Below are 15556 nucleotides of genomic sequence, written 5' to 3'. Positions count from 1 at the left end.
TCAGGCGGACCCCGCCGTCGTCGCCAAGGAGGACAAGGCAGCAAAGCCTTGTCGAAGCAGGACTGAACCGGCCGTGGGGTCGGGCCCCCACCGAAGCATCCCGGTGGGAGGCCGGCTGGCGAGCTTCGTCAGCGTGTGGGAGTCCATCTCCACCGACCGTTGGGTGCTGGACGCCCTAGCTCAGGGTCACGCGCTCGAGTTTCTAAAGAGGTGCCCGCGCGTCCCCCCTGTGGCCAGGAAAGAACATCACGTCCCTCAACTTCTCTTGGAGGTAAAGGCGATGCTCAAGAAGGGCGCCATCGAGCTCGTCCCAAAGAGGCTTCGGGGCTCCGGAGTTTACTCAAGATACTTCCTCGTGAAGAAGAAGACAGGAGGATGGCGTCCCATCCTGGACCTACGATGACTGAACAAATTCATCAAGGCACAGAAGTTCCGGATGGTCACCCTCCAACACGTCCTGGGTCAACTGGAGGAGGGCGATTTCCTGTCGACGTTGGATTTGGAGGATGCCTACTTCCATATTCCCATCCTAAAGGGACACCGAAAGTTTCTCAGGTTCGTGGTCCAAGGGCGTCACTACCAGTTCAGAGCCCTTCCCTTCGGATTAAGGTCGGCACCCAGGGTGTTCACCAAGTGCCTCGCACCGGTGGCGGCGCAGCTGCGCCGAGAGGGGATCCACGTCTACCCCTACCTGGACGACTGGCTCATCCGAGCAAAGACGAAGGAGCTCGCCGTGGAGCACACGACAAGGACCGTCCGACTACTCACGGACCTGGGATTCTCCATAAACTACGCCAAGTTCCACCTAGTGCCCGCGCAAGACGCACTGTTTCTGGGAGCGAAGCTCGACACAGTGTCGCTTCTGGCCTCTCCGTCGGAGGAAAGGACGAGGGCCATCTTGGGCAAGGTGCAGCAGATGCTGGTTGCGGACGCGGCCAGGGTGAGGTCCATCAAGTCCCTCCTCGGAATGATGTCTTCTTGCATTTATCTCATCCGCCTGTGCAGGCTCCGGATGCGCCCGTTGCAGGAGTTCCTGGACGCGCGCTGGATCCAGACGACGGGCAGCTTCGAGGAGAGGATCACACTCGACTAGAGTTTCCGACGAGCGATCCGGTGGTGGGGCACCCGCGCGCATCTGACGGCGGGCATGGACTTCCAGACCCCCGGCCACCAGGAGACAGTGACCACGGATGCCTCCCTGGAAGGGTGGGGAGCGCACACCGAAATTCTGCACGCAAGAGGCCTTTGGCTTCCGACAGAGAAGTCCCTCCATATCAACGTCCGGGAGCTCCATGCAGTGTTTTGGGCGCTCAGGTCCTTTCTTCCGTCCCTCAAGGGCAAGGTGGTGAGGATCGTCACCGACAATACCACCACCATGTTCTACATCAGGAAGCAGGGAGGTACCAGATCCCCAGCCCTGTCCAAGGAGGCGCATGATCTGTGGCATTGGGCCGTCGCCCAAAGGATGTTTCTGGTGCCGTTTCATCTGGCAGGGATAAAAAAACACCATCGCCGACTCGCTCAGCAGAGAGCTGCGCTCGTGCCACGAGTGGGAACTACGACAGGATCTAATGGACCGCCTCTTCCGACGGTGGGGTACACCCCAGATCGATCTGTTCGCGACGGCGACGAACTCCAAGTGCCGGAGGTTCGCCAGCAGGTTTCCCCAGCCGAGGAGCATGGGCGATGCTTTCTCGTTCCCCTGGGAGGGCCTGTTTCTATACGCGTTCCCTCCATTGCCGATCCGGCTCATTAACCAACTCAAGAGGTCACGGTGCAGGATGATCCTCGTCGCACCTGCGTGGCCGAGGCAGATATGGTTCCCGGACCTTCTGGACTTGTCAGCATCCCCGTCAATCAAGCTGCCAGTGGACGCGGATCTTCTCTCCAGGGAAGGAGGCGCCATCCTCCATCACGACCCGAAGTCGCTGAACTTGCAGGCCTGGCTCCTGCAGCGTTAGAGTTTGGAGGCTACGACATACCGGCCGACTGCAGAGAGGTTCTTACAAAGGCCAGGGCGTCCTCAACTCTTAAATGCTATGGACACAAATGGAAGAGGTTCTCTGTCTGGTGCCACGCACAGAAGATTAACCCTACACGGATTACGGCTCCCCAGGTACTGCCGTACCTTCTGACGCTGGCCAAGGCTGGACTGGCGCACGCGTCCATCAAGATTCATCTTGCTGCGATCTCCCGATACACCAGAACCACGGGGCGGACGTCTTTGTGGTCTCATCATCTGGTGAAAGAATTCATGAAGGGACCGTTCAGATCGTTCCCGCCGGTGAAGGCTCCGGCCCCGGCGTGAGAGCTCAACGTGGTGCTGACCAAGCTCATGGGACCTCCGTTCGAGCCTCTGCACTCGGCTCCGCTGAAGTTCTTGTCGTGGAAAACAGCATTTCTTGTGGCCATCACCTCCGCACGAAGAGTGGGAGAGATCCAGGCCCTTTCCTGCAAGCTCCCGTACTTGACTTTTCACGACACGAGGGTAGTGCTCAGGACGCACCCGTCCTTCATGCCCAAGGTGCCGTCGGACTTCCACCTCAAAGAACCCTTGGTGTTGCCTGTTTTCTTCCCGTCGCCTTCGTCGCCAGCCGAAAGGACTTTGCACTCGCTGGATGTGGCTAGAGCGCTGAAGTTCTACGTGGACTGCACGAAGTGTTTTCGGAAGACGTCACAACTTTTTGTGAACTTTGGACCTGTTAATCAGGGGAAGGCTCTCTCGAAGGCCTCCATTTCCAGATGGCTCTCCGGCTGCATCATGCACTGTCACCGGTTGGCAAACCGAACGCTGCCCGGCCGTCCGAGAGCCCATTCGACCAGAGCGATCGCTGCTACCACGGCGTTCCTGTCTGATGTGCCCCTTCTCGACATCTGCAGGGCTGCTACGTGGAGGTCGACGCACACCTTCACGAGATTCTACTGCGTCGATTGGGACTCCAGGGAGGAGTCCAGGGTTGGCCAAGCAGTGCTGCGCAACCTGTTCGCTTAAGGTGAGCCTGGTGAGGAGGTAAGAGATGCTTAATGTTGAGTTGTTGAAATGCTTAATGTTGAGCCTTGCCACCTCCCGTGGTTGTGCATGTGCGTACTGCTGTGTATTCTTGTATTCATGAGCATGTGAATCCATGCCAGAGCCCATGCTGGAGAAGGAACAAGTTACTTACCTGTAACTGTTGTTCTCCAGCATGGCTCTGGCATGGATTCACATGCGAACCCTCCCTCAAACCCTGCTGCGGCTCTTCACTTGGTCATACTGCCACTTTACGTGCTACCAAATGAGGATGGCTGCCAGAGGCGGGGCTTAGGGAGAAGGGAGTCATTGGCTGGGGGCAGTATGACCCAGAGACCAGTGATTGGTTACTACTAAGAAAGACAGATCAGAAACGAAACTGATACTGATTTTTTTCTATACCGAGGATTCCCGGCCTGACGACGGGGAATATTCATGAGCATGTGAATCCATGCCAGACCCATGCTGGAGAACAACAGTTACAGGTAAGTAACTTGTTCCTTATTCAACTTCCTTGTGCCAAAAAAAAAGATTTGACAATGCGCCCAGTATTGGACTTAAGGCCTGCAAACAAGTATGTCAAGCCCCAAAAATTTCGCATTACTACTCTCCAAGAGGTAATCCCCCTCCTAAAAAAGGGGGATTACATGGCAACATTGGACATGAAAGATGCTTATTTTCATATTTCCATGTTCCCAGCGCACAAAAGATACTTGCGACAGTCGGCACTACCAGTTCAAGGTACTGCCCTTCGAGATAGCCTCGGCTCCAAGGGTATTCACCAAGGTACTGGCGGTGGCGGCGGCACACCTACGCAGGGAGGCAATCCCAGTGTACCCTTATGGGACAAGAGATGTTCCAGAGGAATTAATAAATCCTCAATCAAAAATGCAGGATTTGTATGAATGTTTACAGTCTGCAAGTGGAATAGACACATCTCCTGAATATGAATTTGAGAGACCAGATCCAGCAGAACATGCTGATCTGGGTTACAGAAAACTCATGAATAGAGTAACAGAGTTTATGGGGTGGGGTAATAATGCACCTGTATACCAGGATGATGACATGACAGATATTTTGTCAGGAGGTCCTCAACCAGACCCCATACTTCCTTTTCATATTGCCCTGCAAAGGAGTGTAAATGCTGCTTGTGAAAGACCGGAATCTAGTCCAGCAGTAAATAAAAAATATGTGGCAAAATACAGACCTTGTAACTCTGACCCAGAGTATTTGAGTAAACATCCTTCTCCTGAGAGTCTGGTAGTTCAGGCAGCCACATCAACAAAAAATGCTGCATACCCCACTATACCCCCTGATAGGGATGACAAGAAAATAGATACTTGGTCGAAAAAGATCTTTACACCAGGGAGCATGGCTCTGAAGTCTACCAATGTATCTTGTACATTGGCTAGATTTGATTATACTCTGTGGGACTGCATGTCAGCGGCAGCTCAACACATCCCGGAAGGAGAGGAACGTGATGGTTTCCTATCCATAATTAAGGATGGTAAGGAGGCTTCGGGAGAATGCCTTCAAGCAGGTTTGGACACTGCTGACAGTATCAGCAGGTCCATGGCGTCTAGCGCAGTGCTACGCAGATTTGCGTGGCTAAGGAAGTCAGGTTTTGCACCAGATGTTCAATCTAGACTCCTTAACATGCCATTTGATGGCTCAAGGGTGTTTGGCAGAAAGGCGGATGAAAGTTTGGAGAAGCTGCAGACCTCCAAGGCAGCGGCAAAGTCACTTGGTGCCGCTATACGACAACCTCAGCAACGCCCCTACACGGGCTCATCTTCCTGGAGGGGTCGTCCCTTTCGTTTTTACTCCTCATTTGGGAGAGGAAGGGAGAGGCCAATCAAAGGGGGCAAAGAAAATTTCCTCTGGGGTGAGGAAGAGGCGCTAGATCTGCCCCGGCAGCAGCATCTGTCCCTTCAGCCGCTGCTGGAGCTGCCGCAAAACCACTCTGAGGTTTTGACTCGCAAGACCCCAGTGGGAGGCAGGATCTCGCAGCATCTGAAAGAATGGCGGAGCATTACTTCAGATGTTTGGGCACTGGAAACAGTATCCAAAGGTTACTGCCTTCCTTTTCTAAAGAAACCTCAGAATCACCCACCGGAATACAACTCTACCAAAAATCCAGACCTTCTCCTGTTGCAGGAAGTTTTAACCCTGTTACAGAAAGGTGCAATAGAACATGTACCTGTAGCGGAGAGGAACAAGGGTTGGTATTCCCCATATTTCCTCATTCCAAAGAAGGACGGAGGACTGAGACCCATCTTGGACTTGAGAAACTTGAACAAGTTCCTCAGGAAGGACAAGTTCAAGATGGTCACTCTTTCTCAGATCCTTCAGGCTCTCCAACTTCAAGACTGGTTGGTATCATTGGACCTTCAGGATGCTTACTTTCATGTGCCAATCCATCTCAAGCACAGAAAGTACCTGAGGTTCGCGATTGGCAACTCTCACTATCAGTTTCGAGTTCTGCCTTTCGGGTTGACCTCCGCCCCAAGAGTTTTCACCAAGTTGATGGCAGTAGTGGCAGCGAGTCTCAGAAGAGGGGGGATTCATGTCTACCCCTATTTGGACGATTGGATGATCAGGGCACATTCTCCAGAACAAGTCCAGGATCATCTATCCAAGACTTGCCACTTCTTTCACAAACTAGGGTTTTCTCTGAATTTGGAAAAGTCAAACATTATACCATCACAGAAGCTCCAGTTTATGGAGCAGTCTTGGATACTCGTTCGGGCAAAGCCTCGCCTCCCGAAGAGAGAGCTCACCACATTCTGCAGATGGTGACAAAATTCCAGAATGCCCAGTATCTACCGGCCTTCGATTTTCTCAGGTTGCTCGGCCTCATGGCATCCTGCATTTTTCTGGTGCCAGAGGCCAGATTGAGGATGAGATCCCTTCAATGGGCCCTCAGGACTCAATGGTCCCAATTTTCAGGGGAAAGGACAGATCTCTTACAAGTTCCAACCAGAGTAGCTCAGGACCTACAATGGTGGGTTTGCAAAGAACACATCCTCAAGGGACAATCTTTTTGGCAGCCATGGCCGGAGATCACTGTAGTGACGGATGCCTCACTCACGGGGTGGGGAGCCCACACCAATCATCTGACAATCCGTGGTCGTTGGTCTCCATCGGAGTCCAGACTACACATCAACCTTTTGGAGCTGAGGGCGATCAGACTAGCGCTGAAGGCCTTCCTGCCCTCTGTACGGGGAAAGAATGTCCTGATCATGACGGACAACACAGTGGCCATGTACTACCTCAACAAGAGAGGAGGAGTAGGGTCACTGCCACTGTGCAGAGAGGCAATGCAGCTCTGGTTCTGGTCAATACAAGAAGGGATCTCTCTATCTGCCATTCACCTAGCAGGTGAGCAAAGCACAGTGGCGGATGCTCTGAGCAGGCAGAGCACAGTCTCTCACGAGTGGGAGATAGCTCAGGAAGTCCTTATGGAGATCTTTGCCCTTTGAGGAACCCCTCAAGTGGATCTGTTTGCGACCATTGTCAACAGGAAGTGCGAACTGTACTGCTCAAGGGAATTTCCCCCGAGAGGAGCTCTAGGGGACGCATTTGTAGTAGAGTGGGAATTTCCTCTTCTATATGCGTTCCCTCCAGTCCCTGTGATCCCTCAGGTAATCAGGAGGTTGAGAAAGTTCAGGAAAACCATGATCCTAATTGCCCCGGATTGGGCCAGGAGAACGTGGTACCCGTACCTTCTCGACATGTCCATCTGCCCTCCAATACGTCTTCCAAAAAGAGAGGATCTTCTCTCGCAAGAGGGAGGTCACGTTCTCCATCCAGAGGTCAACATACTCAACCTTCACGCATGGCTTCTGAGAGGTTGAGATACAAGGGTTGGGACCTTCCGGATGATGTTATGGAGGTGTTGCTTTCGGCCAGAAGGCCAGCAACAAAATCTTTGTACCGGTGTCGTTGGAATAGATTCAGTAACTGGTGCAGGGATAAGAATGTGGATTCTTTTGAATGTGACATTCCAATGGTATTATCTTTTCTATTACATTTAGCTAATATGGGGCTCCAGGTTAAGACAATAAAAAGATATGTAGCAGCACTATCTATCTTCAAGCGCTCATCAGAAGAAAGATCTTATTTTAAGATACCCTTAATAATACAATTTCTAAAAGGTTTAAACAATGTTTTTCTTATATTTTTTGTTTTGTTTTATGTAAGAGGAGGAATACGTGGGAGGAACATCCAATCGAAAGAACGTTACAGTTGGTAAGTAACTTGTTCTTCTGTGGCATTGGGGAACCACCAACCTTCTGGTGTCCTTGCCCTCAGAATCCTTTGGCTCACTGTAAAGGAGTCCATCCTCCCAGTACACTTTGAATAGTCTAGAGGCCTCACCCTTAGCCTGCTCCACCAGACCCGCAAGAGTGAGACACTCTTTCTGGGCTCTGTAGAAGTCAGTCTGATCTGGGACCCCAGCTGATGCGAACTCATCCAGCTTGGCTAGACCCTTCAGATCTGCGCCCACCTGGTCCTCCACCTCAGGTTCCTGCGCTGCACCAGGCAACTCTGAAGTCATGGGGTCCCCGCTACCAAAGTAGGGTTCTCTGTGGCTACTAGCCCCTCTTCCGCAGGAGTAGGCGGCTCAGTAGTCTGTGGAACTGGTCTAGGGGCTACCGGCGACGCCGGTCCTAACAACAGGCCCTCTGGAAGTACTCCAGGCCCAAAGGCTTTCAGAGCGTTCAATCTGGCGTTCTCTTTGGCCTTCGATTATGGAGTCACTGCGACTATTTCGGGATCAGGAAGATCATTACCCAACAGACATGGGATAGGGATGGAGTCTTTGACCAGCTACACAGCGCTGGTTTGTTACACCTCGCCAGCTGAACTCTACTATCGCCAAGGGGCACTTACTCTTACCATCAAATCCACTTATGCACAACTCGGGCCCATCAATAAACTGGCCTGGCTGTATCCACTGCCGGGTGACAAAGGTGACACTAGCCGCGGTGCCTCGGACCGCTGGAGATGTGTGGCCATTAATGTACACGTGCTCTAGATAGAGTTGAGTATTATTGGAACTGGGGTCTCTTCTGGAGATCCGGTACCATTCCCACTCAGTGTAGCCAATCCACATTCGGCCACTCCCTGGCCTACTGGGCAATCCTCCTCTGAGAGGCCCACGCTAATGATGGCCTCCTCCATGAGTCCAACATTTACTATTGCTTGCTTGGGTAAGCCCTTGCAAGCAGGATCCCCTTTCCTATGGCCCAGCTCCTTAAACACAAAACAACCTTTGGGTGGTGAGAACGCAGGTGTCCCAGTGTTAGGGGTGCCCACGCTGCTCTTTTCGGTATGCAAAGCTGAACTAGAGTTCGAGTGTTTCCCTTCGCTCTTTTGGGGACATGACTTTGAAGAGGATTGGGCTGGACCTTTGTCCTTTCCATCCTTGTTTACTTTTTTGTCTGCCGATTTCGCTTCCGGTTTGGGTGTGATCACCTGAGCCTTTTTCTGGACTTGAGTACTCGCAAACCTGTCTGCAGCCTTTGCAATCCCACTAGGATCTGTGATAGTCTTGTCCACTAGTTGCTGGTCTAGGTCAACCTCAATTTTTCAACACGTGCTCACACACAATCAAATTGTACATCCCTTTAAATGTGTCAACTTTGTTACCAGTCACCCACCCGCTCAGATATTTCAACAAGTGTGTGAACCCTTCAAATGTCTGCCCACTTTTCTTTCCAAGCTCTCTGAAACTCTTTAGCTACTGTTCTGGGGTTTTACAGAACTTCCTGAGGAGGGCTGCCTTCATGTTCTCATAAACTCGCCTTTCCTCAGGAGTTAACTAAATAATTGCATCAGTCCCTGATCTTGGTAAGCGACTCATCAGGGCTGCACCGCCCACAGTACCTCATCCACCTCCTGCAGCTGTAATGCCAGCTTGAGCGCTTCAAACCAGTCGAAAATATCCTTCCCCACTTCATAAGCCTGTACTAAGTCTTTGGGGATGTGCCATCTGGGTTTATCCCAGGCACTCTGGTTTGAGCCACTACTGCTGCCTTCGCTACAGGCAGATCTGTTGGCCTCTTTCTTCTCTTCAAACGCCAGCTTGCGCAGTTCTATGGCATCCCTGTCCCGCTCAATGGCAACCTTGTCCCGCTGTTTCTGATCCTCTAGCGCTAGTCTACTCTCCTAGAGCAGGAGCTTTCTAGCCGCTACCTCATTAACAGCTGGAAGAATTACTCTGTTCCTTAGAGACTTTGCTGAGGCCTGGGGCCTGTGGGATGCCGCACTAGCTCCTGTCCTAACTGACACTCCTGAGTGTTGAGAAACCACACTTGCCCCCCGGCGGGATGTTTGGCTGAGAAACACTGCTCAAGCGGTTGTCCTCATCATTTACCCCCTCTGGAAGGTCTTGTCCATTCAGTTACACAGGGTCTAGGTCTAGCCCGTCCCCCGGGGTCTTCTCTCCAACCGCCCTCTCTTCTACCTAAGCTTGGAGGCTGGTCAGTAACTCAGGTTTATTAACCTTAGTGCTGTTGGGAAGTCCCCTCTCTTGACATAAATCGTGCAGGACGTCCTTGGTCATGCCTTTTATAGTCTCCATGTCAAACTCCATGACTATTACAATTACCTAGCAGTCACTAAATGTTGCCTGCAACAGTACTTTTTTTTTCGTTGGGTGACTAAGCTGTGTGCAAGGCTCCAACTGATCCGACCGCTTGCCACCAATGTGACGAATCGTCTTCCGGGGCACCAGTGGTCCAGGGATGAATATCTGTTTCTAAACCATCAATCAACCCAACACCTCTAGTACACCAGAAGGGATCCGAACAGATTGGAATACAAGTGAATATACAATGTTGGTAACGTGGACGGAACGGCAAGTTTATCTCCGCAAGGTTGTGGATCTTTGGTTATTTGCAACACAGCAAAAATACAATTATTACCCAATGGTAAAAGGGACTGTCCAGTCAAGGTTGTGTTAAAATATCTACTTTATTATTACTACAACAGACAGTTCTAGCACACTACAATTACAACCCACACTGTAAAGGAACACCGAGGACAGACAGTTTCACAAAGGAAATGGATGCACTCTGGATACTGACAGGAGGGTAGTTGGTAAAGAAATCAGTCTTACTGTTCAAGGTTATTTGGTTCACCACCAAAGGGGCAAATGGGCTTAACTGTCTCTAAGGGCCTTCAGAGAAGGACCAGAGGGGCAGAAACACAATGTACCTAGTGCTGAAGAGGTTCTTGGTGCTTGACAGCGTTGAGGCGGTTCCAGAGTTCTTCGCAGCCTTTGAGACAGAGTTGGTGGTGGGAGGCAGCTGTGGGTACCAGGCGGCAGGCAGTTCGGCAAGCGAGGCTGGACGGGCGTCTGCAGGCTGTCCGGCGCGGCGGCTCGGGCCAAGAATAGTTGTCTCTGTGCTGGTTGGCGGACCTGGATTGCTGGTCGAGGCGTCAGACAGCTCTGGCAACTGCGGCGTGACAACAGTCAGCAGTGCAGCCAGATGTGGTTCGAGGACCTGACTGTCTCGAAATTGTCCTTAAATAGATGGACGCAGGATGATGCTTGTGTGGCACTCCTCTTAGCTTCTTCCCAGGGCTCATGTCCTTTCAAGGCAGACGGCCAAAGCTCAGGACAGTGTTGTCCTTTGTTCAGAGACTCTCTGGCACTTCCCACCTAGGAAGCTTGCTTTCAGAACCTAGCAGGGCGCGCTGTGTGCTGTCTGGGTACCAGTTCTGGTGCTGCTGGGCGGGTCTTCTGAGTCCGGTATCTCCCTCTGTTCCCTGAGAGATGTTTAGTGGAGGGATCCTGCTTCCATCTTGAAACTCCTGGCCTTTTTTCACTGGCGGAAGATGTAAGGTAGACTGTACATTCAGCTCAGGTCCAAATGACTCCTCCTCCTTGCTCCTTGGGAACTCTTCAGATGATCTGATCAGTCAGGGGCTCAGCGCTCTTTTAAAGACAAACGGGGCCCAGGGATTGGTGTAGGCCAAGCCTAACTTAAGTGAGCCAATCCTGCATCTCCACCAACAATCTTCAGTGATGCTTCAGGTCAGAACCAGGGCTCTTGGCAACAGACAGGGGAAGGATGACAACATATACTTCTAAGTCCCACCCATCTTCCTGTCTGCTGTACATCAAAGTGTCTCTCTAATTTACTTATCCCTATGCGGCGCTTGATCACAACATGGGCCCCCTTTGAAGTAGGGGGTTGCAGGCAGACCTTTGACTTTTACAATTCACATACTTCTCTGCAAGGAGTGGTTCCAGACAGGACATTCACTGCCCTTTCATACCAAGGAAGTGTGTTAGTACCATGTTGACATATTGCATTCCAAAGAGTGTTGGCATCTGGTCTCCATTGTCACTTCCTGCACCCAGGCCTTCCCTGAGGCCTGCTAATTAATATTCTTCAGTATTCGCCGCCACCAGCAAGGTTTGATAATGGAGATGCAAATCCATGGGGCCTTCAAATTCTAATCCGGCTGCCCATGTCCAAAGGCTTTTGATGTACCCACGGCTGTCAGCTACACATGACTGGGGAGGGCAGCGCTGGTAAGATGCGTTCTCCCAGGGTACATGACTATTTTTCTGCTGTGCAGTGAGTGTGGAAAATGTGCGTGGGAATGGCCCCATGATTCATTTTTTTAAACAAGCAAAAGAGCAGCCCAGGCGAGCGCACTCTTCCCGTGTGGATGGTTGAATTCCTCACAGCTTCCCTCTTGGAAATCCTGGACTTCCTTCACTGGCAGAGGCTGTAAAGCAGAGACTGTACCTTCGGCCAGGGTCGAAATGAGTCCTTCTTACTCCTTTCAAAGTCGTCGGATTATCTGCTAAGTGAGGGGCTTAGCCCGCTTTGAAAGCCAAATGGGCCCCAGTGATTGGTGCAGGCTAAGCCTACCCTAATGAACCAATCCTGGGTCCCCACCAGCAATCTTCTCTTATGCGTGAGGTCATAACCAGACAGCTTTGCAACAGGAATGGTAAGGAGTGACAACATGTACTACTAAGTCCCACACATCTTCCTGTCTGTTGTGGATCAAAGTGTCTCTCTGGTTTATTGAGCTCTCTGTGACTCTTGATCAAAGCGCAGGTCTCCCTTGAGGTTTGTGGCGAGAACAGACTCTGTCTCCCTCAAATTACATACTTCTTCCCTCTGAAAGGAGGTTCCCTGCAGTAAACAGTTGTCCCAAACATGCCATTTAGTGCCCTTCATACAGAGGGGTGGGCGCTAGCTTAAAGTTGACACATTGCATATCAAAGAGGTGTTAGTGTCCTGCCTCCTTCTCTGTGCTCATGCCTATCACAGGCCTGTTTCAAGTAACTCATCAGTATGCGCCGCAACCAGCAGAACTTGGACAATAGACAGGGCAGATCCATGGGGCCTTTGATATTAGGCTGGCCATGGCTGGAGGAAGGTGTTGCCTTCCACCTTACTGAGATGCTTTGATGTACTTGCGGCTGTCACGTTCCAGCTAAATCTGACATGGAGGCCTGTGCCTGTAGGCTGTGTCCCTCCAAAGTACACTTGACCATGTGTTTTGTTGTGCAGTGAGCAGAGAAAAATGTGTGCGGATTAGCCCCACACATTTTCTGAGGTTATCTCCCATCATTCATTTTAATTACGAAACTTAAAAAAAGCCCAGGTGAGCTCACATCCTCCGTGCGGATGGTCGAATTCCTCACAGTCAGAAATGCGAGTCGTACACAAAGGTACAGCTTTCTCAATGTTAGCCATTTATTAAATGAAAAAGGGTCATATCTTTCCCTATCCTAACGAGGATGCCCCTACCTAGTAAACTAAAGAAAAATGACCTTGCGTCCAAAAGTCTCTTACGCTCACACTAATACAAACACAAGCATACAAGGAATATTTGGTTGTCTTCAGCTTGGCAAAACAGTGTAAAAGTTCAAACTCAGAAAGTACTCCTTGTGACCAGGTTTGTACTCCCTTTCCCTGGATCGATTCAGTAATACCCTTGGAAAAGTTCTGATTCAATGACGTTCTGTTCATTTCAACTCAAAATGTCTCTGCCCTCCACGGCGTCCTTCCACTTGGTAAAGTAAATGTCTCTTTCACAAACACTTGCTCAAAATCAAAATACTCCACAATATCCTTCTTGGTAAGGCCAATGCCTTTTTCGCAAAACAAAAGTTCATAAAACAATGGAATACTTTGTCTGGATAGCCCCACAACTACCTCTGGTAATGCAACAGTTTGTCAGAATTATAATAGAGTTAATAGGTTCTTTCCACCACACCTTTTTGCCATAATTACACTGCTTCAAAATATTTTATTTCCTGGTCAACTCGCCTGCCAGGACTAACTACTATGATCCCTTTTCTTGTGTTCTCGTCTGTCAGAAAGAAAACTCCTACAAATGAAGTTGGTCTTGGTGGAAATATATGTTCCAGGATTCGCCACACCAGTGTCCTATGTGAGGATGGCTGAAAAGTGGCTGCCACTTTTTATAGTCTCTTGATTCTTTGCAATGTGGGTTACAGGTTTTCCCCCAAGTGGTGTCCCATAGAAGGGGAATTCAGCCCAAGTTGTCTCTTGATTTTATTTGTTTGATATTCAAAGATATTCTTTGATGTAAAATGCCCTGCCCAGCGCGCCCCGGAGTCACTGTTGGTGTTTGGCATCTCTGCTTCCTTGGTTGCTGTTGCGGCGGACCTCTTGCTTCCTGCTGCTCTGCTGCCAGCCCCTGTGTTATTTCAGCGGACTGCACGGCTCTTCTCCGGAGCTCTGCCAGCTCAGTTGGTCTTCCACGTCCTCTCGTTTATCGAAGCGCCACACGTTGGGATAGAAGCACGTCTCCCATTCAGCTGGTCTTCTCTTCCCGATGCAGCTTCCCGCTGTGCGTACTCTGCAATGTTGCACGCCTTTCTCTCGCTTCGGCATAAGCTGGCGGTCCTCCTTCTACTTTTGCGGCAAATCTAGCATTCCGGGCTGCCTCTGCCTCAGCTACTCCTCCCATGTCTTTGTCCTTCAGCTTCAACTCATTCCTGAGTTTAAATGTCCTGCTCAGGTGTGGTACTCTATAATGACTAGACCGCACATTCTGATTTGTAGCACTTTTGATCCTAACTCTGGGCCCTTCTTCCTTGTCCCAGTATCATAGAGATTATGGGCCTTGAAGTCCATAATGGATTGCATAGTAGTTGCATTGGCTTGCTCTATTTTACAATATGCCATCAGTGATTCAGGAAGAATCAGGGAATCATTTCAAGAGGTCACCAATTCCCCCTGCTACGAGTCCCCTCTCATGTGATCCTCCCACATAAAACTGCCCCCAGGGTTAGGATCAGGTAGCGGCTGCCATCCCCTGGTCACATGAGAGGTGGCCTATAACCTGGTTTGTGATGGTCTCACTAAAATCATCACAACATGCAGAGGAATACATGTCAAGTTGCAAGATACTAGCCAGCCATAAAAGTAATTTGCCACCTCTATTCTACTTCTACACACAGCACATCATGTCTTACTACCCAAAGCCCATTATCCCTAGCTAGTGGCGAGTGCACATTTTGCACTGAGATTACATGATATTAAGTTGCACCTCCATGTAACCTTTGTTATCCATGAACCAAGTTAAGAAACCAGAAGTTATTTTGTAGTGCTCATTGCATCTTGATGGCGCTTTTATGACTGATACAAGTCCTTTTGCTGAGATGTAAGGGTGATACCTGTGTGTTTGATGTTTATTTTGGTAAAGGTTGCATAATGTATCAAAATGCTTTAATTTTAGTTGCTGCCCCTTCCCTTCACGAGGAATTTATGGTCCCAAAAATACTTTAAATCATTCAGGAAATAATGCTAGTATAACCTGGACCCCCTACTCGCCAACTACTTGTCCAGAAATGAAAGTGAACCACAAGCTCCGGCACTTTTGAATTGCAATAGGGATTTGCATTGTTTGTTAATTTCAATGACCCCAAACTTCTCTGGATCTAGTGCCATATTTTCACTGAAAACTCTTAAGTGAATTGACCAAACCATGAATCCAAGCAAATACCTTCTATATTCTCAGTAGGACACCTCATTCCTTGCTGGTATACACAAGTGTTGCGTGGCATGAAATCTGAATCCAAGGTCTTCCATGTTAACCCCAGAAGTAAATGCTTTAATCCAATTTTTGAGCCAATTACTTTGTTCGTCTATCTGCTTGCTTATGCGCGTGCTTCGCTTCCTTCGAGTTAGCCACAGTAATTAACCCTCTGCTATTCGGCCGTAATAGCACAATTTGTCAGTTTGTGGAAGTCTGGTATTTGGGTTTTTAATCATGGTCCATGAAGCTTTTCAATTATTCAATTTCTGTAGCTTCCGTCGCCGCAGTAACTGTGATCAGGCCAGCAAGCCTCTGTTTATTGACATGGATCACAGAAGTTCTTTTGTATGACAGACACCGGCTAGTCGATTCATACAGGTAATGAGCATCCAAGACACCATTCTTCCAGACCCCAGACTGCGGTCTGTCGATATCGGATCACTGCACCAACTAGGATTTAAAAAAAGGCTGAAGGCCTACCAGAGAAAGCTGTGTGGA

The 15556-nt window shown here is 49.9% G+C and overlaps 1 protein-coding gene across 1 annotated transcript in view; it reads left to right on the top strand.

Annotated features, from left to right (window-relative positions):
* Positions 1 to 15556, top strand: part of LOC138492526 (uncharacterized) — a 625416-nt gene that overhangs the window by 249597 nt on the left and 360263 nt on the right. The gene's annotated exons all lie outside the window — the stretch shown is intronic.

Source organism: Ambystoma mexicanum, chromosome 10 (genome assembly GCF_040938575.1).
Source record: "Ambystoma mexicanum isolate Mex_15411 chromosome 10, UKY_AmexF1_1, whole genome shotgun sequence".
NCBI classification, from domain to species: Eukaryota; Metazoa; Chordata; class Amphibia; order Caudata; family Ambystomatidae; genus Ambystoma; species Ambystoma mexicanum.
Note: the sequence above shows the minus strand (reverse complement) of the source record. Positions and strands in the feature narration are given on the sequence as shown.